Source organism: Amblyomma maculatum, chromosome 1 (assembly GCF_055883805.1).
Source record: "Amblyomma maculatum isolate TAMU_Amacu chromosome 1, ASM5588380v1, whole genome shotgun sequence".
NCBI lineage: Eukaryota > Metazoa > Arthropoda > Arachnida > Ixodida > Ixodidae > Amblyomma > Amblyomma maculatum.
The window spans coordinates 434,401,729-434,429,609 of NC_139344.1; the positions used below are offsets into that span (position 1 = coordinate 434,401,729).

General features: G+C 45.2%; 2 long non-coding RNA genes across 2 annotated transcripts; both read left to right on the forward strand.

Moving 5' to 3' along the window:
• The first annotated feature begins 752 nt into the window (after positions 1 to 752).
• LOC146209434 (uncharacterized) lies at positions 753 to 13,465 on the forward strand. Its single transcript, XR_014703440.1, has 3 exons — positions 753 to 1,115; positions 3,389 to 3,412; positions 13,453 to 13,465. It is a non-coding gene; the product is annotated as an uncharacterized LOC146209434 (long non-coding RNA).
• Positions 13,466 to 16,359: 2,894 nt separating this feature from the next.
• LOC146209435 (uncharacterized) lies at positions 16,360 to 27,221 on the forward strand. The gene is made up of 4 exons (XR_014706513.1): positions 16,360 to 16,477; positions 16,577 to 16,618; positions 21,397 to 21,450; positions 26,121 to 27,221. It is a non-coding gene; the product is annotated as an uncharacterized LOC146209435 (long non-coding RNA).
• Positions 27,222 to 27,881: the final 660 nt, after the last annotated feature.

Here is a 27,881-nt window from a genome sequence, read left to right on the forward strand (position 1 = left end):
TGGTTGCTTCTAGCTGCCTAATTCATTTCTTGTTTACCCATTTTAGTCTTTGGTACTTTCAAGTTGCACGCCAGTACCTTCCTATGCCCCTTTTTTGGGTCTACTTCCGGTTGCGTGACGTCACATTCTCTACGTCGCATTAATTTACTACTTGTTTACCCATTTTAGACTTTGGCACTTTCAAATTGCGCGTAGTCTCTTCCTATGCTTTTTTTTTTCGGCTCTACTTCCGGTTGAGTGACGCCACATCCTTGACATGAAATCCATTACGACACCCCTATCGCTCTTCCCGCTTTCATTCCCACTTTCCTCCCCTCCCTTACGGTGCTGTTCAGGTGTCCATAGAACAAGTGCGACAGATACTGCGCTTTCCTTTCCTGTGAACCAGTTATTCTAATTATATAATTCACTCATTGGCTTAATTATTTTTTTTGTACACAACATTACGGCACCCTCTATCGATTGACACCACTTATTAACCTCTACCGTTTCTCAATTACTCACAACTGCGGCGGACACGATTTTGTGGACACGTTCTGCGGACAGAAATCTGTGAACATAGCGAAATAATGCTTTCGCATTAATACATGCATATCTCCGTTCGAATTTCGCATTACATAATATCGTAATCGTCAGTCTCTCGACCCCCCCCCCCCCCCCCCCATTTTCGCTTTTGCAATGGAAATCAGTGCGTCTGCATGGAAGAAATTTGATGGGGACAATGACATGCACTGCACAGAGCGAGAGAGAGTTCTCTACGCGTGATGTTCAGCTATGTCAAATGTAATGCAGTGACTAGCGAAGTTGATCTTTCTGCGCTCTAACTAGTCCGAAACGAACTCACAGCTGTAAATTATACTGATTTTGTTCTAAGAGTGCTCCGAGGCTTCATCCCCAGATATCACGGCTTTTTTTGCCAACGACCGCACTAGTATAACGCATCAAATGCCTCGCCAGCAAAAAAGTCGCGATATCTGGGCATGAAGCTTGAGAGAAATATAAGAAGCTACACTAGAAAAATTCAGGCTCTCAGCACCTGCTCAACTATGCACCACAATTAAAGAATCTTCGCTTAACAGCGCTTCAGACGACGCCACAAGGCCAAAGGGCACTCGGTAAGCACACCGGTTTCAGTACCTTTCTTTTTTTTGTGTGTTTTCTTGGTCTATACGCGGGCTAGATACTCAACTAGTGTTAAAAGAATTATATTTTTCTCCACTGTCGCCGAAGCCTCAATATGTCTTTTAAAGAATACGCGTATAAGAAGTTCCCGTCTTATTGTTCTTTATTAATTTTGTCGATGTAGAGAACATATTACATGCCGTACATGTAAGGAAATAAAATACCAAATAGCATGTAATGCGCAAATATGTTGCCTTGTTTTACGATTAATCTGCAGAGCACTTTTTACCCGGTTTACGTGAATCAGATTACGTCTTTCCAACTATCATAATTTGATAAGTCCCGTATGATTTCGTAAGACAGAGCACCCTGTAAATGGAACGCGCGATTGCATGTCAGACTTCGCAAGAATAGGTGGCTCAGCCATCCAGCTCAGCGCTACAATGCTGGATAGAGCAGCATCATCACTGAAGCGTAATGCCGCGTAAATAACAAGGCTAATGTGTTCGTTCGGGGGCGTATCTTTAGATTTCTCCCGGTTGCTGTTTTTCTCAACTATACTTCACAAAGTGAGGCTGATTTGTCTTCACCTCTTTTTTCTTTTTTTTTTTTCGCATCGACTTTGAAGATGGCGCGCAAGTGTGTGAGTGAATGATTACTGACGGAGCGAGAAAAAAGTAACAACTGCTCAGTTGTGATAAGGGGTTCTCTGAAGATGCCATTAGAATTCACCTGTCTAGGAAGGTATTACGGCCGGGTTTAAATGACCAGCGTATTGTGTTCTGTTGTTACAACTGCTTCTTGTTATGCGATTAGAATTTCCCCGTTTAGGAATGTTTTACATCATCATTATCAGTAACATTAGCCTAATTATACCCACTGCAGGGCGAATACCTCTCTCTTATTCCTCCAATTAACCCGGTTTTGTGCTAGCTGCATCCCTGTGAACTTCTTAACCTTATGCGCCCACCTGACTTTCCTCCGCTCCCTGTTACGCTTTCCTTCCCTTAGTATTCAATTTGTTACCATTTCCGACCATCGGTTATCTTCTCTTCGTACTACATGCCTATGCCCATTTCTTCATCTTGATTACCACTAGAATGTCATTAAGTCGAGTTAGTCCTCTAATCCATTCTGCAAGTTTCCTATCTCTTAACGTTATACCTATCATTTTCCGTTCCATAGCTCTCTGCGTTGTTTCCAAATTAAGTACAACTTTTTTGTTAGCGTTAGACTCCATATTTCAGCCCCATAGGTGAGTACAGGTAACATGCAATGGTTGCAGGAATGTATTAGAGCTCTGGTCGAAACGTGATCGTATTATAAAAAAAGAAAGAACAAAAAAATCAGATTGTATGCTTGGGCTTCATAACTCATAAGGAGCGTGGAGGAGCCAGCTTTTGACCCAGTTATTTAGATGTGATTATTGCTGCAATATCCCACCCAAGAACTTGCTTATTAGCAGATTGCTAGAGATTCATGCTTTAAAATAGTTAACAGCACTAACAAATAGACACTCACAAATAGGCACACAGGACAGGCGCTGACATGCTTCGTGCTTTGTTTGGTGTTCCACATTTGCGAATGTTTCAAAATACTTTTCTTTATCCACGTCACGCTTCGTGCTACTCGCTCCGATGCTACCGATAAGCCAACATAAAGAACGGCAGGTTAGGTTACGCTTGGCTTAGGCAAGCTGAAGGGGATAACGTCAGGTACCTTGTATTAGTGCGGAAAATGTCTGCACTTGAAACTCTTAGTGAAGGTTGCTCAGAAAAGTTTAATTAGTTAGGCCACGTAACTGGTAGAAAGTCGGCATATTGAAACAATATTTTTTTTTTGAGCTGGGGGGGGGGGGGGGGGGGCAGAGGAAAACTTCTTGCGCGCTTCTGTAGGCTAATAGTTATAGAAAGCTCGGTGCAAATCTTCCAGTGGGTATTCTGAAAACGAGTGTTTCTATATATATATTGATTGCTACTTACATTTGTTGGTGGTTTCGGTAAGAGCAATAGCAGCTCATAAGGGTGCGGAATATATTTTGTAATGTCTTGAAGTTCCTGGCATTCGCAACTGCTTGCATTTAGTTGGTATACTTTTATGACCACTGGAAGTGCTCGGCACTGGCAAACACAGGTGGTAGAGATAGTGACTTGTCGGCGGAAACTTCAAACTAATGTAGGCTTAGAACACTGCTTTTTTTGGAGCTTTTCCGTGCATACGCAGCTGGAAACACTCATGCAAGTGTGCATTTTCTTTTATCTTCCAGTACGAGATGCTGCAAGTCATGCAGGTAACTGTTTGCCTTTTGTTCTTTTTCTCTCAATATATACTAAAGTGTCTTTCTTTAGAGACGTCCTCTGGAGAACTGGTTCCTCTGGTTTAGTTTAATATAAAAAATAAAGTCTTGTGACTAATTGAATTCTCTGCGGCATAGTGAGAGGTATTAGCTGCTAACGCCCGAAGTTCTTTTTGTGAAACTAAACTCTTTCAACTCGTGCGATGGTGCGATTCTTTCAAACTGTGTTTCTAAAAGGCGCCCAAGTGTGTATCGTGTTACTTGTCTAATTGCATGTATCATTTTGTTGAATTTTTGCGGCAGATGTTTAAACGGAAGGCTTTGCCTCTAAGTGGCAAGATAATTGAATTTCTTCATGACTTTCGAGTTCTGGAAATTGGCGTGCACGCCAGTGTATGTTTTTCGCCCATGGAACCTTCTTCGGAGTATACCATCGATGATCCAGCGACCCTTTTGGCTCTGGGAGTGAGTGAGGTTGAGGTGATTTGGTTGCTAGGGGGAGTCGGAATTAACCTTGCGAGTTCTGTAAGCCATAGCGTCGCCATAGCGACATGTTTCCTATATAATATTTCCTTATGAGGGCGGAAATTGCAGTCAGCCCATGTGTCATCCATTTTTGCCTTGGAGAGCAGAGACCGAGACATAATTCCTCTGCAAAAAAAGCGCAAATGCTTTCGATAATAACACTTCACCCGAAGCCAAGACACACAAGGGCTGCTTTAAGTTTCGGGCATGTTGTATGCATTTATGCCGCATACGATATAATTTGCCTGAATATCTTGTACTGAAGGACTTCTGGAGAGCCCCAGTTTCAGCTATGGGGGCGCATGCAGAACAGGAAGCAGCATTGTTTTAAAGCGAAAGCCATTCTTGGCTCATGCCTTCTTCTTCTTCTTTGCAACGGTAACACGCTGACGGCTTGAAAACCTAGCAGTGAAACCTAGCAGTTCCGCGAGAAGGTCCACGGTGGCCTGCAGATGACGTGTGGAAGAGGCGACGAATCGGCGCCGGTATGCATACCGTTAGAAGGGGTAGAAGCTCTCTCTCTCTCGCGCAGTCTACGTTTCCGCACTCATCCGGCGTTTATTTCACTTTGACAAACTAATGTAGGCTTATAACCTCCGTGCTTCAAACTTTAACCCTGCAAAACTGTTTCTAACCAGGCCATAACTATCGCTCGACTTCTATTTTTTTTTTCGACCTTTTGGTGTCTGCGGACCCTCATTTGAGGAACACTTCTCTATAAAATCCGGTGTCGAAGATTGCGTCGGTGTTGTCGGCTTCGGCATTTTGGCGAAAAATAACGAACTTGCCTCTGTCACGTGGAATTCGTAGGCGGTAGGGCCGGGCATTGAATGATTGGAAACTTGCGTGACGTCACAAGACTATGAGATATGGTAGAATAGGCAGAGCTCCTTTCTCGTCGGAATCAAACACTCGGAACACCTATAGACCACGAGTGAGACGCGCTACTTCAAACCATCCACGCGCATTCGTACGACTTGGTTAAAACAGGACATTATAATTATGTCGAAGGGTACGTCATATATAAGGGAATGTCATCAGCGAATTTGCATTCGCTAACGACATTGCCTCGCTAAGTAACTTAGGGGAACAGTTGCAACGAATGATTAATGACTTAGATAGGAGAAGCAGAAAGGTAGGCCTAAAGGTAAATTTGAACAGCCTGGGAAATGAACATCAGTTTAGAATACGTAGCGAAGCGCTGGTAGTGGTAGGCGAACATGCATACTTAGGAAAGGTAATAACCGCAGACCTCGACCACGAAAGGGAAATAACTCGGCGATTAAGATTGGGGGGATGGAGCGCATTTCGAACGCAGTCGCACATTATGACTAGCAGCTTACCGGTATCGCTCAAGGAAAGTTTGTATCAGTTGCATCTTAACGGTATTCGCCTATGGGGCTGAAACGTTGAGGCTAACGAAAAGGGTTCTACTTAAGGTGAGGAGAACGTGGAGAGCTATGCAACGAAAAATGGTAGTTGTAACGTTAAGAGGCAGGGAGCGTGCAGAGTGGGTCAGAAGGTACTCCACTGACCTCCTCTGAGAAGGTCGAAATCAAAAAGAAATGGGCATGGACAGGACACGTAGTGCGAAGATAGGATAATCGATGGTTGCTAAGGGTAAATAATTAGTTCACAGGAAGGGAAAGGCGCAGTATCTGTCACACTTGTTTCTGCGGACACCTGACCCGCGCCGCGAGGGAAGAAAGAAAGGTGGGATTGAAAGTGGAACGAGAAAAAGGGGATGTAGTGCAGAATTTCGACCATCTGGGAATCTTTAACGTGCACTTACATCGCACAGCACACGGACGCTTCTTCGTTTCGCCTCGAACGAAACGCAGCCGCCGGTGATCGGGATCGAACCCGGGCACTCCGGCAGAGTAGTCGGGCATTTTAGCCATTGGATGTTAAGGGAAGGAAAGTGCAGCAAGAGGCGGAAGAACATTAGAGGGGTGGAGGATGAGGTTAAGAAGTTCGCTGGGGTAAAGTGGGTGGAGCTAGCACGTGACCGGCTTAATTGGAGGAATATGCGATAGGCTTTTGCCATAGAACGGGTATAGTCCCGCTGATGATGATGACAATGTATTTTAAATAATTGAGTAATTTACGAATATATGCAATGAGTATCGGGAAGGTAACATAGGCATAAATGAAGGGATTAGAGATTAAACGCATAGAAAAGTGCATGCCAGAGAACGAGGGTACAGATGGGAGCCGCTAAGGCAGAGTTCCACGGCCCCCAATAAAAAAAGGGATCAATTATGGCAGCCACGTTAGGGTAGCATTGTCAGTACAACGTTGAAGGGTGGCAGTTCCTAGCCCTACGAGGCTGGGATGGTAGGTCATCGCCGCTCGTGGCATTGGCTAGCCAGCCACCGAATTTTATCTGTTTTAGGCCGTCATTGCACCCACCACTGCTTCGGTGGTGGACAACGGCTGTTGTGGCGGCGCTCGTCTTTCTCTCCCTTCTTTTTTCTTCTCTATTTTCTCGTATGTCCGCACAGTGGAGTGAGAGGTACTCCCCTGATGGGGCTGGCACAGGTAGGCCACTGCTGCTTGCGGCGGGTGCTAGCCTGCCACAGAATTTGTATCTTTTGTAGGCCGTCATTGCACCCTCCACCGTTACGGTGGTGACGACGGCTGTTGTTGCGGCGCGCGTCTTTCTCTCCTTCTTCCTTTTATTTCTTCTTTATTTTGTCTTCTGTCGCACGAGGCAGCGGAGGTGGTTCAGCTACAGAGCCAGTAGCAGGCCCGCGCATTTTCTTTTCCTTCTTCCTGCTGCCACAACAGCAGCGGAGGTGGCTCAGCTACAGAACCAGTAGCAGGCCTGTTTATTTTCGTTTCCTTCTTCCTATAGCCAGAACAGCCCTGACTGCATTTTGTCAATATTCAAAATAGGTACTATACAACAGCCTTTGTATGTAAAATGTGTTGCATTAGTTAAACACCATTAATGGCCTATATTTCTTGCTTTTAAACGAGACACCCGTTATAAAGTTAGCGGTTATGAATTCTTCGGTTGTGAACAGCTGATGCCAATAACTTCTCGGCCAGATAACTGCATCACGGAATTTGTATGTGTAAGACTGGTTTGCTAAGCTGCATCTGCACGGTAAGTTTTCGTGAATGGGAAGGCGCTGTAAAGGAAGGTAACGGCTGTGTTTAGTTCTGTCGCTGTAGACTGGAACGGTGCGGTCACTACAGTCCATATAGCATAATCTGCTAAAATCTAATTTGTAATAGAATAAAAAAGGACAAGCACGCCATTTCGAGATTCGTGGATGATAAAACTGTATATATATAAAAAAGAAACATCCTACGTACCCTACGACAAATGTGCGGAAATCACTGTGAGCGCTCCCTAAAGTTACTTACTATGGCCTATATTGCATGTCAGCATGCACTAAATAGTGTTACGACCGTGCATCATCCGCACTTGCGCGCTCTATTGTTCGCCTGTGGGCATAGGATAAGTGCTGTGGATATGTGCTGTTGGTACAAGGGCGCTAAGCGAGCCTGTTTCCAGGAATCCTTTTGTGTAAGCCTGTTTTGCTTTGTGGACACCCTGCAAATGCCAAATTGACCCTGTCAAGAGAACGTCTAGAAAAACACAAAGAAATGTCCCCCTGCGGGAAATAGCAGGAAGTGCTTTGGTTCAATTGTTCACCCTTCCCGTCGAGAAGCCCTATCGTCCAGTGAGGAATGCCTACTGTACAAAGGAGACGACAGAGTGACACGTCCGCTGACGTGCAGGACAAGAAAGGAGCATGACGCATACGGCTATTAGAGGATTTCCTGGGAATGCAGGAAAGATTTGCAATTGTTGGAAAGGGACAATGCTGGGAGCCGTATGCGGCGCGCACGTGCACTTGGGTTTCTGAGAAGTAAATCCACTTGCCGGAACCAGCCTACCGATTCTTGGCTGAAGAATAGAAATGTACCTCCTCGCCGTTCCCAAGCTTTTCCCGCCAACTAGTGATCACGCCCAACGAATCAATGCCGGACCAGTCAGAGCTTCAGACCATCAGTGCAGTGATGTGTTCGATTGGATGCCGATATCTGAGGGGCGTGCCCTGGATTTGGTTGGTCAGCATCTTCAGAGAGGGGCTGGACATAGGGGGTTATAAGGACGCTGCAGAGCACGAAATGTCGCTCTGCGCCCTGGGTAAACGGCTCATCCAGTCGCTTCTCGCTATGAACTCTTAACGCTTGCCATTTTGCTGATGTACCCTTCTTTTTCTTGTAAATAATCTTGTAAATAAGTTTTCTCAAAGTGCCATTAAACCTGCTTGTACATATTTCACCAACTTCAAAGATTCAATCCCTCATCAACCCCGAGTCTCTGCACGCTACCAAGTGAAGGCCGGGTCGACTTAGTCCCAGCGTCACGACAACTGGTGACCAGCGGTGGGATCTGGATCTACAAGCTGCAACATCTGGTGATTCGAGGTGGATCAGAATCTACAAGCCACAACATCTGGTGATCGGAGGTGGCATCTCAAGCAACAAGCAGGAGCAACAATCGGCCAACAAGAAAGCAGCTCGGAACATCGATCGCATGTGTGGGTGAGTGCTTGGCTTTTCTTCTGATGTGGACCAGGTTCTAGAACAGGGTTAGATTTTAGAACTGGTAAAAGTGTTGAAACGCCTTTAGGTTTGGTAGTTTGCACTGTTGTTTTGGAAGTAGCCGACACTCGGAGCGATCATGGAGCTACAAAAGCTGCAGAAACCGGAACTGTTGCAATTGTGTGAGGAATTGGGAATTGATACAAGTGGTTTGGCACGAAAACCCTTGATTATAAAGGCAATCACTGATCTGGGAACCGATGATGAGGAGCTCAGTGAAGCATGGAACCTCATCGGTCAAAAAAAGGAGCAGCTCAGACAGCAGAAAGAGCGGGAAAAAGAGGAAAAGGAGCACGAACGTGAGTGGGAAAAAGAGGAAAAGAAGCGTGAAAGAGAAGCAAAAAAGCTGGACCAAGAAATTGAGCTCCGGAAATTAGAACTAGAGTTGAGCAAGAGGTCGGGCAATTGTCCCCAGCTAGCGGTACCTCTTCTCAACAAGGAGGCAGATTTCAAGATGTCAAAGTACATGCAGCCATATGTGATATCAGGGGATATCGGTCTGTATCTGGCTAACTTTGAGCGAACCTGCGAAAAACTGTCCTTCCAGCGAGACACTTGGTCTCAGAGATTATTGACGGTTCTGCCCTGCGAGGCAGCGGAGGTTGTCGCGCGGCTAAGCAAGGAGGACGCGGACAACTACGAGAAGGTCAAAGCTTGCCTTCTGAGAAAGTATAGGCTTAGCGCCGAGGCGTTCAGACAACGTTTTCGGAAAGCTACCAGGTCCAGGGACGAGAGTTACCCTGAATTCCTATACAATTTAAGAGTCAATTTGGGCGAGTGGCTAAAGAGCACTGATTCCTACAGTGATAGGGACGCTGTAGTCGAGCGAATTCTTTTGGAGCGGTTTTATAACTGCCTCCCAGAAAAAGAAAGAAATTGGTTACAGGACCGAGGCGACATTAAGTCGGCAACTGAAGCTGCTGAACTCATTGAGGAGTATGCTTCGCGCCGACAATTCAACAACCCAGTAGTGGATAGGCCCCGCAATCCCAAATTGAGTGGGAATAACCGTCAGGAAAGGCACTTTGCTAGAGTTGGAAACGAAGAAATGAAGGTTTCTTCAGGCAAACTCCCTAGGAAGGACGGCAGTGAGAAAAGTGGGGAAGTGACCAACGCGCAGAACACAAAGAATAAGCTTGAGGCTAGGAAGCCGCTCACATGCTTTAGGTGTAACGAGCAGGGTCACATTGCCGTCAACTGCCGGAAAGAAAAGATTTCTTTCTCGTACGTCAGTGACTGCGATGAAAATATGCAGCTTTTGGAACCTTACATGCATGACCTAGTAGTCAACGGGAAGCCTTGCAAGGTACTGCGCGATTCGGCCGCAACGATGGATGTTGTCCATCCGGCGTATGTGTCGCCTTCCGACTATACAGGACAGTGTGCACGGATCCGCCAGGTAGTGGAGGAACAGAGTGTGTGCTTGCCAATCGCGAACGTGGTCATCGAGGGCCCTTTCGGCAAGTTAACAACCGAGGCTGCCGTTTCAGGAAAGCTTCCTAAGTGCTATCCGTATTTGTTCTCCAACAAATCGGACATGCTACTGCGAAAGAGGGGCATCCTTTTCGGAGACAGAGTTGTGCAAGCCTTAACACGTTCAAAGGCGCGAGAACTAGCTACACTGCTCATTCCAGAAGAATCCACAGCGGAGGAAATGGCAGCTAAAACAGTGGTAGATGCGGAAGATAGCGGGTCAGAAAACTTTGAGAGCGAGGCATCTCAGATAAGTCAACTTGAAAGTGAGCTTGATGAGACGCGGAATGAGGACGATCTTGAGAGTAACCTCTTGCCGCCAGTGTCGAGTAATCTCACGAGACTTTTATGTGGAACCCGAGAGGACTTAGCTATGGAGCAAGCCAATGATCCTAAGATACAGGAGCTTCTCAAAAGGACGGAGCAGATAGGAGAACTAAAGAAATCCCAGCTGTCCGATCTGGGCGAGATAATAACAGAGTTTGAGGCCTGCTTCGTGGACAGGCCAGGCAGGACTGATTTGACTGAGCACGATATTGAGCTGACTTCAGACGTGCCAGTGCGATCAAGGTGCTACCGATTCTCTCCAAGGCAAAGAGAAATTCTGGATAAGGAAGTAAATCGCATGCTGGAATTGGGAGTAATAAAACCCTCGGAAAGCGATTATGCTTCGCCTATGATCTTAGTAGAAGCTCCAGGTAAAGACCCTAGGCCTGTGGTAGACTACCGAAAGCTAAATTCTCTCACCAGGGATCAAGTGTATCCTATTCCGAATATTGAGGAGAGAGTAGAACAGGTCAGTAGAGCGGCATATGTGACTACGCTGGACCTTACTCGAGGATACTGGCAAGTACCGCTCACTGAACGCGCCAGCAGATATGCGGCTTTCGTCACTCCGGCGGGCAGCTACCAGCCGACAATGATGAGTTTCGGGCTCAAAAATGCTCCATTTTGTTTTTCCCGACTCATGGATAGGGTTTTAAAGGGGTGTGAAACATTCGCGGTGCCATATTTAGACGACATTGCGGTTTTTTCCGACTCATGGGCGGACCATATGGTACATCTAAGAGCTGTACTGAGCCTTTTGCGTCAAGCTGGACTAACCGTAAAGGCCGAGAAATGTTGCCTGGCAAGGGCGACCGTGGACTACTTGGGTCACAATGTAGGTCAAGGTTTCAGGAAACCCAGCGAGATTAAGATTTCTGCGGTAGCAGACTACCCGCGGCCGAGCACGAAGACGGAAATTCGAGCATTCCTGGGTCTGACTGGGTACTACAATCACTACATCCCTAACTATTCAGCTTTGGCCAGCCCTCTGACCGACGCTCTCCGCAAGACAGAACCGACAAATGTAGTCTGGGACGAACAAAAGGAAGCCTCCTTCGTAAACCTGAAGGCTGTGCTGATTAGCCGTCCGGTATTGCGAGCTCCAGACTATGACCGAGAATTCACGGTCCAGTGTGATGCAAGTGATCGAGGGCTAGGTGCTGTTCTCTGCCAGAGAGATGACGACGGTAATGAGTACCCTGTGCTCTACCTGAGCAGAAAACTGAGTTCTAGAGAGAGGGCTTATTGCGCGTCAGAGAAAGTGTGCGCTTGCATTGTATGGGCCATTCAAAAATTGCAGTGCTATCTTGGAGGGGCCAAATTCACCGTAGAGACGGACCATTGTCCCCTGGCTTGGCTGCAAACTGCGACATCGAAGAACAGTCGCCTTCTTAGGTGGAGCTTGATTTTACAGCAGTACAATTTTGAAATAAGATACAAAAAGGGGAAGTTAAATGGGAATGCGGACGCGCTTAGCCGCTGTTTCTAAGCAGTCCGAGGTGTTCCTCACCATGTATCCAAATTGATAATCAGGTTTTTTTTTTTTCGTGCGCTTGTATATGTGTGACTATGTAAAGCAGCACGTTTGGTTTTCTAGGCATACGTGGGTCCTAACGTCTTGAGTGTGGGCTTTTCTCGAACAACGATGGCAGTTTTCTTTTAACCTGGTCTCTTCAGACGGGAGCCGAGTGCTTGCTTGGACATGTGGTTGAGTTTCAGATAGCTCAAGCAATTTGGCCTACAACAATCAAGACAACGCGACAAGCAACAGCGAGCTTCAAGCGTTCACGTGCAGGCCATTAAGTCGTCTCTTCATGCAGCAGCTGCGACTGCTGCCCTCCGTGACTCTTCTGGCGGGGGAGGAGGCTGTTACGACCGTGCATCATCCGCACTTGCGCGCTCTATTGTTCGCCTGTGGGCATAGGATAAGTGCTGTGGATATGTGCTGTTGGTACAAGGGCGCTAAGCGAGCCTGTTTCCAGGAATCCTTTTGTGTAAGCCTGTTTTGCTTTGTGGACACCCTGCAAATGCCAAATTGACCCTGTCAAGAGAACGTCTAGAAAAACACAAAGAAATGTCCCCCTGCGGGAAATAGCAGGAAGTGCTTTGGTTCAATTGTTCACCCTTCCCGTCGAGAAGCCCTATCGTCCAGTGAGGAATGCCTACTGTACAAAGGAGACGACAGAGTGACACGTCCGCTGACGTGCAGGACAAGAAAGGAGCATGACGCATACGGCCATTAGAGGATTTCCTGGGAATGCAGGAAAGATTTGCAATTGTTGGAAAGGGACAATGCTGGGAGCCGTATGCGGCGCGCACGTGCACTTGGGTTTCTGAGAAGTAAATCTACTTGCCGGAACCAGCCTACCGATTCTTGGCTGAAGAATAGAAATGTACCTCCTCGCCGTTCCCAAGCTTTCCCCGCCAACTAGTGATCACGCCCAACGAATCAATGCCGGACCAGTCAGAGCTTCAGACCATCAGTGCAGTGATGTGTTCGATTGGATGCCGATATCTGAGGGGCGTGCCCTGGATTTGGTTGGTCAGCATCTTCAGAGAGGGGCTGGACATAGGGGGTTTTAAGGACGCTGCAGAGCACGAAATGTCGCTCTGAGCCCTGGGTAAACGGCTCATCCAGTCGCTTCTCGCTATGAACTCTTAACGCTTGCCATTTTGCTGATGTACCCTTCTTTTTCTTGTAAATAATCTTGTAAATAAGTTTTCTCAAAGTGCCATTAAACCTGCTTGTACATATTTCACCAACTTCAAAGATTCAATCCCTCATCAACCCCGAGTCTCTGCAGGCTACAAAGTGAAGGCCGGGTCGACTTAGTCCCAGCGTCACGACAATAGGTTATGATTTCCAGACCAACGTAGTTCAAGTCCACTGGCAAGTTCCGAAGTGAACGCCCGCTTGGCGCTATTCACTCATTTCTTTCGATCGAGCTTTGTTTTAGGAGAGATCTGAGGTGTTAGATATAGTATTGAAAATACCATAGATGCTACCGGGCACATTTGCCGCAGGAAAGCCTCCGAGATTTCAGTGACTTCAGTAAATTTGACTATAGCATTTTATTTTACAGGCTGAAGACAAGGTGAGTTTTGAAATATTTTTTATTCATCTACATGCTTACACTTGATTGACAAGTGAGCCCTGAAGCGGTTCTTACCGCATTTGAAGGCCATCTCGCACTTGACAAAGACGGTTACTGTGCTGCGCAGAGTAACGTTAAAGTCTGTTCGGGTATTGTCGCTCTCATAGTAATTACAGACGTTTTGGAAGCTTGTTAATATAATGCACCGTTCAAGTTGATGCATGCCCAAGCCCTTTACATCTTTTATATCAATGGCATAAATTACAATCTCTCAATACTACCACGAATAACCGCGATGGAAGAGAGCCACTGTCAGTATAGCGACTTCTTTGCAGAGTTAGTCGTAAAGGAGATTCTCAATGTGTTTTTTGTTTCTAATATCTCTTAAGGCGGTGGCTTCTGCCTCTTGTTTAAGCGTTTCGAGCAAAAATCACCGTTCATTGCCAATAAACCGACAGCCGAGCAGCCATGCAGGGTGTACTTGACGAGCACCGGCACAAACGAGCATCCACCTCCACATACCGCACCGAATTATCTTTTATGGCTGAAATAAGTCATCGTTGAATATTTTGAAACATCCAGTAGATATATAGTATTAATTAACCACTGTGGTGCCTCTATTACCCCTTAACATGTCTTCTGATATTTTCTTTCCACAGGGTGAAAAAAAGGTGAGGCTTCACAGTTCTTAATTTTGTTTTTGTGGTGTGCGTGGATATATATCGCGTTAGTAGGGACTAGTCTTCAAGAACACACATAAGACGATAAATGATGTAGAGCAGTCATACATATTAAATATCTTTGTTTTCTTGTGATAGTACGATTAGCCATCTATGAAAAAGTGACCCTTCGGAACTGTTTGCACCCTGTGATGTTCGCGCGCGGGAACACGATTTACAGATTTCAGTTCCGTGAAAAGCATAGTCGAAGAGCACGCGGTTATTTATTAGTGTGAAAGAGAAAACAGGAAAGTTTGTGAAAAATACCGATATTCGACTACTACTACATACCACGACTCAGGCTGTACGAATGGAAGAACTAGGGATAAAATATGCCATAACGAAAAACATACATCGTTCTAGCCCCGGCAACCGAATCAAATATAGACTTTGCATTGAACACCCAGAGGTCATATATTCATAATACCCCAGTGCTAAAGTTCTGACCAGCTTCTAGTGAATTTACGGTAAACAATTATCGTTATTCACGAAAGAGCCCCAACTGTACATTTGATTGTGATGTGCGCATACGTTAGGCTGTTTTATTATTGCAAGAAAAATACAGAGATCACAGTCACGTGTACTGAAAAACGAAAAAAATGTATTAAGTATTCAGTTCAGTTCAGTCGTTCAGTTGTTTCCCGACTCTACGCGACCCTATGGACCACATCACGCCACGCTTTCCGATCTCTCACTATCTTCCTAACATCACATAACTTCATCTGCAGCGCCTCGAGGATGCCATCTAACCACCGTGTTCACTGCCTACCCCTTCTCCGGTGACCCTCAACCTTTCCCAACATCAAAGCTTTCTCCAGCGACTCCTCTCTTCTCATCAGATGACCAACGTAGCTGAGCTTTAACTTTAGAATTTGACCCTCCAATGAGCAGTCAGGGTTTATGTTCGACAGTATCGACTGATTTGATCTTCTGGCAGTCCAAGGAACTCTCAAGAGTCTTCGCCAGCACGACAATTCAAACGCGTCAATTCTTAAGTATTAAGTATTATTAAACACAAAAAAGCTCACCAAGACATTCTTGGATATTAATTTGTTTACTAAAATATGGCAGCTCTGAAGTCCCTAGAGTTGGCGTCGGCAATGTGAGCTCAAGCTCTCAGTCTGTCTCTCGGTGGGATTGCAAATCCGTGTGTAACATAGATGGCAGAAACTTGAGAAAAGCCTTTAGAGTTTCGCCCGTTCCTTGGTGTCATCAGCTGCAACTTTCACTCACTTTACCGAGTCAGAATCAAGTCTCATGCTGTACTGTACACACCGAACGTTGATAAGAAGGAAAGTGTACCATTGACTCCAAATGTTTATGGAGATGCCGAACCAGCGAAAATGTTGAACAGCCATGCATTTTGAGGATGCGAATTTCGGGAGCAATTCCTTGCCCACTATGAATGCAAAGGGAGCCAACAGGAACTGACACCAAGCAAACACAAAGAATGCCTTTTTTTTTTAAATCAACGTGAAATGACAATGTGGCCGGGAGACAGTTCATTAGAAAATAGAAGAAAAATCAGCTATATCGTACCATTCAGTTCCGAACCCACAACCTCCGAATTTCGCGTCTGGTGCTCTACCACCGAGCAACGGCGTCGGCTGTTCATTCTTCTATTTTCTTTGCTGTTTACGCTGCGTGTAACAATATCCTTGAGTGTAGTCGTTAGCGTCACCTCGTCCATAGCGGCGGCCGTGGAGCATCGTGCGTTTCGGCGAACATCACGCGAAACGTGATATAACGGGGAAGATGGAGTTGTCCGATAACCTTTTTACGCTATGATATCAAATATATAAGATTCCTTGACTTCGTCATGCTAGATAGCAAACAGATGTAGGAAAAAAAGGGTACTCGCTATGAGACATGAAGGGATCCACAGCTAATACCTAAGAAATACCTAAAAAAGTAAATGATTGATTAGTCGTCGCCGTAGCTCAGTGGATGAAACACTGAACGCATGATACGAAGGTCAAGAGTTCGAATCCCACCGGCAGCGTCTGGTTGTTTTTTCCTTTTACTTTATAATCAATTGATTACACTGCTCTTTCACATAGATAAAAAAAGCAAAAAACATTCCGATATGCTTTGTTGGCATCTGTAGCTGTCGGCTTCCTTCGTAACTCATAATAAAGACATGCACATGATAGCTACCAAGGTCGGCCATGATTAACCGGTATGCAACATGTACTACATGTTACTTCCAATCTCGGCAGGATGAATACTGAAAGCAGTGCTGGCGACGCTAACACTTAGCTCTCTTTTATCTATTGCAGCCTACGGGCAAAAGGGTAAGCTATCAAAGTAGCGTTCACATTTCACGACTTCATTTCGTCTGGACAGGGATTAATCATGTTGGTGCCTGCCTTTTTACTCTCTGCTTTCTGCAGACCGAAGAAACGTCAATTGGAATACGGGAACCGGAACCTTCAGTAAGTAATTGTGAATCGTGCCAAAATAAATACCTTTCGGTCATAGTAGAGTTACCCGTTCGAGATTTTCTTCGAAGTACGTCGTGTGGGCGACCAGCGGGAGCAGTGGAAATGTGTTTTGTTATTCGTGGGTTTATAGCTTTGAGGCTTCTGTGGACTGCTGCTGGAGTTTAGGGATTAAAATGCGTTCTTAATCGTGTCTCCGTCTAATTCTCCCTCCCTCCCTATTCGGGGCCCTGACAAGAAGAATCTTAGTTATGTGAAACGCTCTCTGGGGTTGCATTTGAATATACGCGAGGAGCGTTTTGACATACGGCTGTGTTCTGCTACGCAAGTGGCTCGATAAACAAATGTCTGTTGCAAGGACAGTCCCCAAGAGCTGAAAAATAAAACGGTGACTGCTTGGGTACCCACTACATCTCCCTGCCAAATTGCATGCACGAACATCAGAGGGAGGCTAAGCTTCAGGATGTACCGTCATAATATAGTGTAGTCGCTTTTGCTGCTACTTCATGAACGATTTGCAAGAACGTGCAGATATCTCTGGGTTTATATTGGGAGATATATTTCGAAATTAAAAATGTGTGGAGATTGAAGCTTTTAAGTAGTCACGTTAAGCGCACAAAAATAGACTCCGAGACGGTGAGGAGGAGCGACGACGAGTAACGAAATACGGATAGCGACACTTGGAGATAAAAAAAAAAGATTTACATAAGTTTATGCAAAAACTTTACAATATGCACAGCGAGGTTCAGTAATATTTGGATCTGTCTAGCTCGGCCTAGTCGAAGATGGCGAGTTAAGTCATAGGACAGAACACTCTACTGGGCCCTGGGGCACAGCTTTAATGCCTCAGGGCACAGCCCACATTTTAATCCTTGTAAATTGCATGCAGCAAGTGTTCTTACGATTGGTTGCTTGCTGCTTACCATACTCCTGCTGACTTTCGTAGAACTAACAACTCTCTCCTGAGACACATATGAAAGCAAAGAGCAACAAAAGTCAGAACAAACAAATAGCAATGACCCGAGCGACCATATTAGGCTGCCAAATCTGTGTCTCTGCCCCACATCCTTAACTTGTACACAGATTCCTTCTTACAGAAAGAAAGTACAACAAACAACCAAACATCCGACCCTTCCAACGCATCCTTTCGTAACCCCCTGTCGCCTACGCGTTGGCACTGTGCACCTGGTCACCCCAACGCCACGGTTGACAATGCTAACTTGGCGTTGTCGTCTCTCCATATCTGATAAGTGACCCCGTCAGAGGCCTTCGCTCTTGCTGTTGCTGATACTACCCTCTCCCAGCGGGTGCATCTTCCCTTTGTACGCCTGCCATTCCAACAGCCTCCATAGAAGTTGTTCACTGGCAAGCGCGAATAGCTGGAGCAGCGCGAACAGCACACTGCGTGCAGCCCTGGTATACAGCTACCATAGCTGTGCAATCACTGAATGAGCTGCTTCATTCTGTGCAGGAACGTGCACTTGTTTTGTGATTTCATAGTTTGCCTGGGCTGCCGGACAGGTGTTTTTGAGCGGCCGCCATGAATGAGAAATCACCTACCACGAAAACAGAAGTAGCAAAGATATTGGAGGAGCTAGGAAACAAACTTTATTCCTTCCAGACAGAGCTCAGGAATGAGATACGTGAAATTAGCGAACTTTTATTTTGAGTTCAAGCAGACAATAGGTAGCATGTAGCTGGAGCACCAAGCACTGCAAAAAAGAAAACAATGAATTACGAAACGCCTTACAGTCAGCTCAAAATGAAATCATTCAGCTAAAACAGTATTCCCGTTCACGGAACGTGGGTATTAAAGTGCCTCCTTCGAGAGCGCATGAAAACACTGTCGGGGCTGTAATCAAAATTTCTGAAAAGCTAAATGCTTTTGTGTATCCCATGGACATTGACGTGGTAAATCGAGTTCCCTGCAAAGGCAAAGAAAGGCCTAACGTCGTTCTAAAATTCATATCCCGCAGAGCGCGTAACTTGCTGCTCAACGCTGCCAAGAAGAACAGCCTGTTTCCAGAAGATTTTGGATATGAAGAGGAGACCCTGTACATTAATGACTACATGTGCCCGGAAAACAAGATTCTGTTTGGGAAAGCAAGTACAAGGAAAAAAGAATACAAATGAAAGTTCCTATGAGTTCGACTGTAATTCACATTTCAAAGGAAAGCGATCTCGCTTTGATCGCCTAAGTCTTTGTGCTCATCTATGAGATGTGGTCTTGTACTATCAAGTCGGCTTGTAATTTTGCCGTGCGCAACCCAACCCGCTTCCTTATGTACTGAAATATTCGCAGCATTCACAAAAATATTGACTTCCTTTGTTCCTTGGTGGCACAACATTCATTCATGTTTGATTTCATTGCTTTAACTGAGACACTGCTGTACCCCGTGGAATTTCACAGCATTCCAGGATACTCTTCTTTTCCCATGTACTGAGGACAGGTAACACAATAGGTGGTGGTGTCGCTTTATTTCTCAAGACATCTTTACAATGTCTCGTAATACCCGACCTTTCTTATACCTTTATTAATGAATTTGACATTCTCGTTATGAAGCTTTCAGATATGCTATTAGCGGTAATATATCGCGCCACCAACAGGAACAATGCATGTATTCACCCCACATTTTGAATGCTTGCTTATGTCCCTATCTTGCTTTCGCATGGAATCAGTCATTGCAGGATTCTTTAACATTGATGCAATGAAAGAGAAAACGACAGAATACTTTATTTTTACTGGAAACCCATGGGTACCATAATGTTGTAAAAGTAACAACAAGAATAACTCTGACCTCGTCATCATTGATTGACCATACTCTCTAACTTCAGCCAGGATGTGAGCTTTTGCAGTAAATATGACTAGCCTGTAACGGATCATTTTCTGATTGGCTTTTTTTCCCCTCTAATGGTAGAATTAAAAATGCCCCAAGACGTGTTTAAAAATCGTGCAAACTTTAATACTATAACAAACGTCTGCAGCAGGTGAATGTAGAGCCATCAGGCCTAGAAGACACAAATGCTTGGCGGGCTTAGTAGGACTACAAGAAATGCGATCTCTCAGTCAACAGAAGCGCATTCCGAGAAGTACTATAGCACTCCCATCTCTCCGTGGATGACCAAAACGATTCTATCACTTATAAAAAAAAGAATTTCTGGCCTACTAAGCTTAAACAGAAGAAAAAAAGATAGTACTATAGAATGAAATATAAAGTTGCGCGAAATAAAGTCATTGCTGCCATAACAAAGCGCAAAAAAGAACACTGCTCTCAATTAATGGCCAGAAGTTCTATAAATTCAAAGCTGACATGACGAATAATTAACTCAGTTATTTAACCTCCAGTTGTTGGTTTTGTAATGCCTGACATTGAAGTTTTAAAAATAACGCTGAATTCATGGATTGTTGCATTTTGTACTTATTTCTGTGAAATAGGTTCACGGATTGCGAACGCATGCTCTTTGGTTGACAGCCTTGCTGCCGTTTTTTACAGTTCGGCATCGTTCGAAAATATTGATATAACCGCTGATGAGATCAACGCAGTTAAGACCATGCCAGCGAAGCATTTTGCTGGAGTAGACGAAATCTCTTCTTTTTTTACTAAAGGAATGCATTGATATCTTAGCCGTTCCACTAGAAAAAATCTCACGTTCTCTCATGAAGCTACATTCCCAGACTCTTTAAAGGTAGCTAAAGGTATTACTATGTTTAAATATGGGGGATCATAATACTCACGAAAATTATCACTCATTTCTATCCTCCGCAGTATTAATGCTCTATTTGAAAAAAGCTTTTAGCGGCGCGAGTAACAGTTTTTGTGGAACGCGAAGCTATACTCTCCACCTGTCAGCATGGCTTTAGGAGCAATCAATCAAGTGGCACAGTTCTCCTCTCAATTTCGATGCTCATAAATCAGCTGCTAAATGATAACAAATTTGAATTGGGGGCGTTTTTAGACAATAAAAAGGCTTTTGAGTCGGTGGACCACGACAACCTGCTTCGAAAATTAGAGTGCTATGACTTTCGCGGTATAGCACTCGAATTGTTTCGCAGTTATTTATGTAATAGAAAACAGAGTGTTGATTTGCTCCGTCTAAAATCAGAGTACAAAGTTGCTGGTGCCGGTGTGCCTCAAAAGTCAGTTCTTGGGCCTATTCTAGTTCCCATTTACATAAATGACTTTCCGAAAGCATTAAATTAATTTACAGCATCCATATATGGCGATGACACTGCCTTAATTTGTGCTAGTGAATCATATGAGAATGTGATCAAAAGTGCAAACCTTGCACTTAGATCTGTCTCTCATTGGTTTGCTAGCGATAAGCTAGCACTTAACTCTGCCCACCACGTTTCTGCATACCAACGCCGACCCTTAAAGGCAGTGATACAAAAACAGCTGGGCGCATTTTTATACATGAAAAATAATCATGCCATGTAACAATTAAGAGGCCCAGAGTGACCGCTCATGACAACAAATTAAAAGGCAGCAGGTTTAAGAAACTGCTTTTAGTTGCGTGGACCTATTGTTATGGGCGCGAATAATTACACTCGTTGAATAGATACTACTTGTTATAGCATTAGAATAGTTTCGGTCTGATGGGACACTTCACTCTGAACTTGCTCTTCCTAACACGAAGAAGGACAGCAGTTCAGCGGTTCAAGCATGTCCTGCTTTGCGTTTCTAAATTTCTTGCAGCCGGCTTATTTCGACGTAATATCTTAGATGTTTTGGTTGCACTGTGCTCACGGTTTTTATTCTCGATTTCTGCAGACAGCGAAACAGGCCCTCCACTTCGCTTGGGTGATCTTGCGGCTGATTATCAAGGTAAGCTACAAAGTAACTATTTAGCAGGACGAACATAATCAGCCTGTCCCACATACACCACAAAAACAAAGAGGTTATATGGAGCTCCTACATGGTTATATGGAAGTTCGATATAACATCCTTGGACAAGACTGAGCCAAAGATCGCGAATTTCATTGGTAACAAAAATATCTGTGGCATAATGACTTTAGTGTGTTTTGCGATGCTAGAGCAAGTTAAACCCTAGGCAATATAAGCAAATCCGGGTCTGTATAGTGCGGCACACCTTATCGACCATATATCTGCTTCGCGGGTCAAACCCCACAATATGATTATTGCAACCTTTCATCGCTAACGGCGTATTCGAATTCATGGATAACAGGAATGGAAATACAAAAAGGTGCAGACACCGTTTCTAAATTCAGTTATAGAACCCTGAAAAGGTTAGGAGACGCTTAAGCTGCGCCTAAGAGTAGGCGTGAAAGCGTCTAAACCCCGCCCGTGATAATAATAATTGGTTCACAGATAAAGGAAGGCGCAGTATCTGCCACACTTGTTCTGTGGGCACCTGAACCGTGCCGTAGGGGAAGGGAGGAAATGGTTGGTTGGTTTGTGGGGTTTAACGTCCCAAAGCGACTCAGGCTATGAGAGACGCCGTAGTGGAGGACTCCGGAAATTTCGACCACCTGGGGTTCTTTAACGTGCACTGACATCGCACAGCACACGGGCGCCTTGCTTTTCGCCTCCATCGGTAGTTAAAGTGAAGAAGAGAGAGAGAAAGAAATACGAGCCGTAGTGGAGGGCTACGGAGTAATTTCGACCCCAGATATTTATTGTGCACTGACACCGCACAGCACATGGACGCCTCTCCATTTCGCCTCCATTGAAACGCAGCCGCCGGCGGTCGGGATTGAACCCGGGTACTTCCAAAGTACCAAGATAGAACCAAGAACCAAGATCCGCTTAACTCGTGCTGTGGTCTTTCCAGTTGTGGTGTATGGATGCGAAAGTTGGACTGTGAAGTGGGCTGACCGCCGAAGAATTGACGCTTTTGAATTGTGGTGCTAGCGGAGACACTTCAGAGTTCCTTGGACTGCCAGAAGATCAAATCAGTCGATATTATCGACCATAAATCCCGACTGCTCATTGGAGGGTCAAATTCTAGAGTTAAAGCTCAGCTACTTTGGTCGTCTGATGAGAAGAGAGGAGCCGCTGGAGAAAGATTTGATGTTGGGAAAGGTTGAGGGCCACCGGAGAAGGGGTAGGCAGTGAATGCGGTGGTTAGATGGCATCCTCGAGACGCTGCAGATGAAGTTATGTGATGTTAGGAAGATAGTGAGAGACCGGAAAGCGTGGCGTGGTATGTTCCATAGGGTCACGAAGAGTCGGATACGACTGAACGACTGAACTGAGCAGAACTTCCAAAGTACGTATACTGAAATGGAACAGTTTTGATAAAATATAAACACCGCTCATCATTGCGCGAATTTTTGGCATTGAGACTGGTGCGGAGGTTTACAAAGGGCTTAACGTCTCTATATGATTTGGTTCTTGGGAAAAGGAAAGAAGTCTCAGTATGTCACTTCTCAGCCGAAACGCTCTGGCGCAATGAACAGTGGCGCACAATTAGAGGTGCACGTGTCGTGTGTTGAAATCCCTATCTCAAACTACCCTCCAATTTGACTAGCAGATAAGTGCTAAATGGGAAGGGAAATGGCATGGCACTACCCTTCTATACTGAACAAGTACATTGCGTCCAAAGTTTCATGATAAATCATGTACAGATTTTTGCCTACAGATTTTTCTCAGTTATGAGTTACAACGGCGAAGACGGTGCGGCTTTCCGACCAAATGAGCTTTATACGCTATAGCGTAATAAAAATGTCAACAGAAGCAACGGTACTGCTGTTGTTTACTGCAGTGGCAAGCTGTAGCGTACTCGTGTCACGGGAAGAAGTGAGTGTACCGCAAAGATGATGTTGCCTTGAAGATAAAAATATTAGGCGTATTATAAATTTAGCACGCATTCTCAGCAAATTCAGACAAATATCATCCAGAAGTGGTGGCGAACCTCACTGCAAACGTGAAGCCTAACAGATTCGAAAACCTGCGATCATTTTCATCCGATCAGTTCCAGTCGAAGACGGTATCGTGCGAGACTAAAGCCACTGCCAGCGCAAGCGGAATGCTTCATTTCTTGACGGTTTAGGCCACTCGGTTATTGCCACACACTAACGCACACAGGCTCGTGCACTCAAGTTCTTTTTCATGCTTTTGCTTTAACTGACCGACTTAATTTCCTTTCACGCCTTAAATTCTTTCTCAGAAATGCTGACACCAACAGGCGGGTGTTCAGATGAAAGGGAGATGGCAGATGGCGGCATCTGCCCAGGAATCGCACGTAACTATATCGAAGATGTGCGCCCAATCAAGCAAAAGAACTTGGCAAATTCGGACTGTGGACACCATTTATGAAACATCTTAGAACGTTTATTAGTTCTGTTACACCGAAACGCACGCTATACGAATCAAGGCCGCTTTAGACTATATATACTATACCCTGCGCCCACCCAAGCAAGCTACACACAAGGCGTGGCTGCTCGAACCTGCAGTCTGATGAATCTAGAGAACAGGTGGCCGCTGGAGCATACAGATGCGCCTTACGTCGGCCGCAGGGTTTTTGACTGTTAAGGACGGAAGGTGCTGCAAACGGTTCATGAAGGAGTTCTTCACCATTTACACTCATTTTCAGGACTTTCCAGCCATAATTGTTGTGGAAACTTGGAGTATTGTCACAGAATGGCAGACACATCACTGGGCTTCGCAATAGGCTCTAGCTGGACCTCGCCGCGACTATGGCTAAGGTAGGCATAGCCTCTAAGTGCGCACATGGCTTCAACCAACATCGAATCTGCCTGCTGCAGCAAGGTATACCAGTCGCTGGAGAAGTGCTCTTGTCCGACGAATTCGCCACGAATCCCAGATATACAAAGGCCCTCACAGTCTCTAAACTGGAATACCACTCATACTCACGCCTGCGACCACGAGCTCGCCTCTCAAGCCACCGGCTGGATCCACCACACCGGCCCAGCCCAAGGAAGGCGAGTCTCCACTATCAATTCTAGAGCATGTAAGTCAGCTCCACCACCAATTCTACAGCGTCAGGCTCTGCTACCCAAGCTATAAGTCCTAGACCTGAGAATTATCTACTGCTTGATCGGCGGCCTATAGATCTCGGCAAACACAACGGGGCCTGAATTCCATTTGTGGTGTGCTCCGTCGTGAAATTCGCCATAGAGGCAGTACGTCAATAACAGGCCATGCGCATGAATTCTTGGAACAAGTCTATCATCAGTATCCCATCTGAGAACACAACGGAACGCTAGGTTCAACTCCATTCTCTTCATGTCTGCGACATGACTTGTCGAGTAAAGGCCTGCATCGCCTAACCAGCAACGCTAACTGAGGCATTACTACAACGCTATATATCTACGACAAGACGTCTGAAGAGGTAGTTCACGATCTTCAGACTTAAAAAAAAAAGCAGTTGGTACATCATTAGGGCAAAAAAGAGTTAGGGAAGATTAAGTCCACATTCGTTACTTTCGTCAAGAGAAAGTCGGTTCTTAAGCAGCTATGGTTTTACGGTGACGTTTGTGTTAAGCGCAAGTAAAATATTGTCAGCGCTGCGGAGAGCATAATTCGTTAAACGAGCCACCCTCGTGTACGGCCAAATGAATCCTATGCAATGGATCGCACTTCACGGACTCCAAGGCCTGTAAGTGGCGTTTCAGTTGCGCAACAAAAAGCAGATACTCACCAACAAACATGATACGACAGGGGACGCAACAGTCCGAGAATCCCGCCGCACGCAGCGGTCGAACCGCATTTTATACCTCCGCGGATAATTCTAGCCACCACCTCACTGGAACTTGATGGACCTAGATGGTTTGGAGATTGCGGTCTTCAGCTCCGATTCCGAACCGGCCTCACAAAGGCGCCGGGTGAAGTGGGCTGGAATGGCCAGCGCACGTCATGGACTATTGGCCACCAACAAGGATAAAGAGCCAGACCGAGCTAAGGATTTAACAGTCTTTAAGACTCATCAATAAAGTTTTCACCTACTTACCTGATGAGAATAGCACTGAGATGCGATAGAAGATGTGCGAGGATTTTCAGTAGAGTTCAAATTTCTGCACTTAGTGTGACGTCGGGAACCGCTATGCGAGTTTACTTAGTCTAAGAGAAAAGGCTGAGTGGCCCATTTAATTTTTTTCGAAGCTTGCCGAGTAGAGGAGTGAAGTATCGATCCGCTTCTGAGTAGCAGTTTTTTTTTTCTGCAGACATCAGTCATGCACCTTCAAAATGAAAGGGGATCGTTCTTCCCCTTTTCACTTCATTAGCCCACTTTGATATATCTTTTATATGCTGCGTCTGCTTTTTTCACCTGATCACGGGAAATCCTCGGCTGCTTTGTGCTCAGTGAGCGAGTCTAATTTAAATACAACACCTTAGTAATCCTACTTGATGTGCTGAAGGATGTACCGCAGGAGTTCACTATTTGAAATCGGGTAGCACGCTGTAATACGCTACAGTTCGGTAAGACATGCCATGTGCGAGTCCTGCGCCTCATTTTCAAATAGTCTGTACTCTATATAGATTGTTCAGCGCATACACTCATCTCTCTGCAGAGCCAGATCCTGTGCAGCCTGTTCGCATACGTGGGCTTTCTCAGCCAGCGAGACCAAATGGCACATGCGCAGGCTGCCAAGGGAGGAGGCGGCGGCGGTGGTGGGACCACGATGAGTACAATGGAATGACGACCGACTTCGAGGCGCTCGGCTGCATACGCTGATACCTAGCAGCTGTGAGACGGACTCTGGCGTGGAACTTTATAATTTGGCGCTTTATGATGGAACAGATGTGGACGAGTTTTATTCGTTTCTTTAAGTGTTCCCGCAATCAAGTGCTGTTTGCATTCCCCCACGCGAGTCGGTGTCTACTAAGCGTTGCTTGTCGTCCTCGGAACAAAGATGTTTTAGCTGGCTGCATCGAATTAAAGTCGTCGGTGGGTTTGGAAACGCTGAGCAGAGCTAGTACTTGCGCAAGCTTAGGAGATACTTTAAGGATGCTCAGTTTTCCATACTAAGCACAGAAAGGCGGTACCTACTCGAAGCTTTTCATAGTAGCACGTTCACCTGGCACTACGCCATTCTGGCACGAAGCCATTTATGAAATCGGGAAGAAATGTTTATGTGACGCGTTTTTCTGATATGCTCTGTTAACAACAGGTGCACTTACTACCAAGACAAATGTTTTAGCACTACACTGTCGTTTTAATGTGTACAAATCTAGCGTGCATAAAATGTGGGCCGCAGAAAGGGAACCTAGAAAAAGCAGCTTGTGGTGCGAGATGGTCCATAATACCCACAACTACGTCGCGCTTCACTTCTGTATAGAGAAAGCGAATTTTACGTAGAAAAATACCAGCTATGAAAGGGGTTAACGGAATCCGAGTAAACCGCAGCTTTAAAGTGAAATTTGTTCTGAAGCATTGCTAAGCCATTTTCGTTTTTCAGGCATCGTGCTATGTGTGTGACCGACAGTCCTTGACTGCCTGATTTGCCTGTCGGTATTATGACTTAAATGTTTTATAAACACCGCTTGTCGTCTAAATAATCATAAATAATTCAAATATTTTGATGATCATAGTAAAATAAAAAGGAAACTTTAGAGCAGCGCACAGCTTCCCAGTTGTTTATGGATGTGCTGTGCTTGCGCTTACTCCGGTGTATCTAGTCCGCCGTCATCCAGAAGAAAGTCTGATGACGAGGCATTTTGGAACATCCACTATTTAAATTGAAAGCGACAGTGTCACTGCTGCGTTGTCACTTTTGCGGGACAGAAACAAATTTTTTCCAAATTTACTTTCATATAACTCGAAAGTAACACTTTTTGTGATGAACAAACATTCAATAACGGAGCGTGAAGACCGTATGCTAAGGTTTCCCGCAGTGACATGGGGACCAAACTGTCGTTAGTTTTTCCTGTTCGATTGGCTGGTTAGCTGACTTCATGCACTATTTTTTTTTTTTTTTTTCAATTTATGCGGGTTCATTGTCCTTTTCTAACTTCGTTGTGGGTTACTTTCTCTCGGTTGTAGTTCATTTTTAGATTGTCCTGGATAGCCTGCGTATTTGCCTCGAAGCGAAGACTCCTCCTACCGAATGCTTCTCGCGATGCAGTTTTATATTGTCGATAGCCAGAGTGCAGTACATTGCAGTACGTGTTTCTTTGAACTGGACGTGATCTGAGGTGTACGGTGATAGCCTAAATACCATTGCCGCTCTGCTACTTTATATGGCAATACTGTTTAATGTAAGCAGATAATTGCAACATGCTTCAAATAGTCACACTAAAAAGCCATAATTTTTTAAATCTGTGATTAAGGC